We start from the raw sequence: 3,529 nt of genomic DNA on the forward strand, positions 1-3,529 counted from the left end.
GAGTCAGGGGCCCTGAGTTCTTGAAATGGGGTTTGGGATTCTTGTGCCATCTAGTGGTAATTTTAGCAGGAGTTTAACTACTAATATCGAGTGGTTAGCAGATGTTAAATTTTAAATTTTGGGTGAAATTGGGGAGCATAAAAATTGCTGTGAACAAACCTATTGGTTACAAAAGAATTTGTGACTTTATTTATCTTCCAGTAGTAAGTATATATACATGGCTTGGTCTGGGGGAGGGAAGGCAAGATAGGGAAATTTCTGAGAGGTAGGTGTTCATTTGTTTAGTGAATTCATGGGAGGAGCTAGCTTGTGTTAGACTCTGTCCTTGATGCTGGGGAAGAAGAGGGAACAAGGTGGGCTGCCTCTGGGGGAGCATGCATTTGCGAGGGAGAGACAAACAATAAACAGAGAACCCAGAAAGAAAAAACGTATCAGACAATGATAAGACAACACACGTGGAGTGATGTTATAGAATTAAATAAATTAGAATGATGAGGGAGAGGGAGACTGGGTGGGCACCATAGACTGGGTGCCCAAGGAGGGTCCAAGGCGGAAATGTGCAGCCACGGCAGTATCGAGGTGAGAGCAACTGGAAGAACGGCCTAAGGAGAGAACAAACTTGGCGCTTAAGGCATTGAAAATATGAGGGAGCTGAAGGGTACTAAGGGGGTTACAGTGGTAAGAGGTGACATGGTAGGAGATGAAGGGAGGACGGAGATTCTGTAGGGTAGGGCTCATCAGCCAAGGCACAGTTTAGGTTGACTACCAGTCCCATGGAGAGCCGTTGCAAGGCTTTCAGCAGGAGGAAGATGGATCCGGTTGCTGAATTGCATCAGGGAGACCAGTTTGGAGGCAGCGTCAGGAGACGGAGATTGAGAGAGAGAAAGTGAGAACGTGTCAACCAAGTGTTCAGGAAATAAACTCTATTTTTTAATTAGATTTTATTTATTTATTTGAAAGAGAGAGATAACCAGCAGGGGGAGGAGCGGAGGGAGAGGGAGAAGCAGCCTCTCCTGCTGAGCAGGGAGCCCGACAAGGGTCTCAATCCCAGGACTCTGGGATCATGATCTGAGCCGGAGGCAGATGCTTAACCAACTGACCCACCCGGCACCCCAATAAACTCTATTTTTAATTGGAGACTTTTTATAAGTTAGTGTGTATATGAACAAGAATATAAAGATACATTATGAAATTTCATGAAAGAATGTCTTTTCTAGCATACATACAAAGTTCATCCAGATAAGACCAAGTTCACAGCCGTCACTGATACTCCTGTGCTGCTGCAAGCCCAGCTCAACACGAAACAGCTTAGCGATGTAAGTACCTTGATTTGTGCAAGTGTGGATGACCTGGAATGCTGTGTTTATTTAAAATACAGTCATTTTCATGCTCAATCTTCTTGGGCTCACCTATCTACCCAACAATGTCATTTTTCAAGATTTGTTCATTACAATGCAAAGGAAGCTGCTAGATCGGATTGCAGCCTCAGGGAAAATGGTGCTAGACAATAATAAAAAATAAATAATATTTCTTCAGTGAGTCACCAATTCTTAGTGGAGAATTTGCCCATTAGGGTCTGTCACATACCCAAAATAATGCGTACTAAAACTTTATGGCACCTTAAAGAAAATGAGTATCTTTGCGTAGGTAACAAGGGAAGTATTTCCCATTCTTTAGTTTGCCAGTGAAGACAGAAACAAAGACATCAGGCAGTGAGAAGAAAACTAATACAGGGTGATGATAGAGAATTCAGACAGACTGAAGTGAGAGGCTGACCTTTCAAGTTGAGTGGTCAAGGACGCAGAACAACCCAGCCATGCAAAGATCGGGGAAGAGCAGCATTGCTTCTAGAACATTCACATTCATGCGCGTCACCCAGGGATTCACCCAGAGAATACAGATTCTCAGCTCCTCAGTGATGCTGATGCTGCTGTTGGTCGACCACACTTTGAGTAGCAGGGTGCTAATGTAGCTAAGAGTAGCACAGCCTTCTCAGGAAGGAAAATACGTTCTATTCTACTCTAAAACGTGCTTTACTATCACAGTGAGCTCATTCGCAATTGGTAAAGAAGGAATCCCTATCAGTATAACCCAGGAGTCCCTATCAGTTCATTATGCAACTTTCCTAACTTATTAACAATTTATGCCTCAAGAAAGAACAGCCAACCCTAACATCACTGATACACCTGAACTTGGCAAGCAGCAGAGGAATGGGGTGCTGTATGCAGTGTGTGGTCACCACACACTCTTCTTGTTGGTCGTGATAGGACACGGCTCTGGTTTGGAGGTGCTTAGTACACAACACTCAATCCTGTGTATTTGCCTTTTGCTCCAGAATTCAACAGCCTCATTCTCTCATTATACTCCCTTCCTTCCACCTGTGGCTCCTTTTAAAAAATGTAAATTAAAGTGCTATGTTTTACATTTTTATTAAGCAGAATGTATGTATCTTTTAAACGGTGTTAGCATTTTAATTATTTAGCATTGTAACTATTTTTGTCATTTCTCCGATCATAGAATTTAATAGATTTTGAGTGTTCCTGTCCTGAAAGGACAGCCTAAAAGTTTAGATCCAACTGCGAGTTTCCCCGCACATACACCATGATAGCATTTACAAAATGACACCTCAAGTTGGATTACACTCTGATCTCGAAGGTGGGAGTGAGGGTCAAAGCCCTGTACTGGACTTTGGACAGATGGCCTCTTTGAGACATGTTTCTAAAAAGGATAGAAATAACTTAGCCGCTTATATACTCATGAGAAAATTCTGACAACAAACTGGCTATCTTCTATTGTTTTCCAGCTGAATTACAAAGCAAAACATGAAAGTGAGAAGTTCAAGTGCAATGTACCAGGAGATGCTCCACAGTTTATCCAACACAAAGTCAATGCCTATAACTTAAGTGATGTAAGTATCGAAGCCACAGAAATCTATCATTATGTGCCCATGTAAATAGGAAATGTCATGGGTGTTTAAAAAGACCCCATTAGGAGTTATGTAACTAACCAGCTATGACGATTGTGTCCAGAGTATCAGTGGAGCTTTTAAGGCCTAAATGCTGGGAAGGCTTTTAGTTAGCCATACTATTTCATTTTCCACAGTCTCTTTTACCATCAGAAATCCTCAGCTAATCTCTAGAGTTTTGCAAGATCTTTTCTATAAATGTCCTATTTCACCTTCTTCAAGTGGTTCTTTTTTTACACTGCCCTTTATACATCATTGTGGCAAAATCTTTTGAAAGCTCACAGGATATTAAAAAGGTGTTTAGTATTATATGGGGGTAGGTGGGAAGCTGGATGACAGATTAATGAATAATTATATTACCATTTGGTAAACTTACTATTTGTAGGTGAAGTAAGTCTACATATACTAATTTTTAGTCTATTTCTTATTTTACTGGATGAAGCTGTGTCGGCTGTAGTTCTTACAATTCTTTTGATGAAATTTCTGTCCAGAATATCTACAAGCATGACTGGGAGAAGAGCAAAGCGAAGAAATTCGACATTAAAGTGGACGCCATTCCCCTGC

General features: G+C 41.3%; 1 long non-coding RNA gene across 1 annotated transcript; it reads left to right on the forward strand.

Moving 5' to 3' along the window:
• The first annotated feature begins 1,223 nt into the window (after nt 1-1,223).
• Nucleotides 1,224-3,529, forward strand: LOC116863830. Its single transcript, XR_004381862.1, has 3 exons — nt 1,224-1,316; nt 2,804-2,908; nt 3,457-3,529. It is a non-coding gene; the product is annotated as an uncharacterized LOC116863830 (long non-coding RNA).

This window comes from Lontra canadensis, unplaced genomic scaffold (genome assembly GCF_010015895.1).
Source record: "Lontra canadensis isolate GAN:19392208 unplaced genomic scaffold, GSC_riverotter_1.0 scaffold3512, whole genome shotgun sequence".
NCBI classification, from domain to species: domain Eukaryota; kingdom Metazoa; phylum Chordata; class Mammalia; order Carnivora; family Mustelidae; genus Lontra; species Lontra canadensis.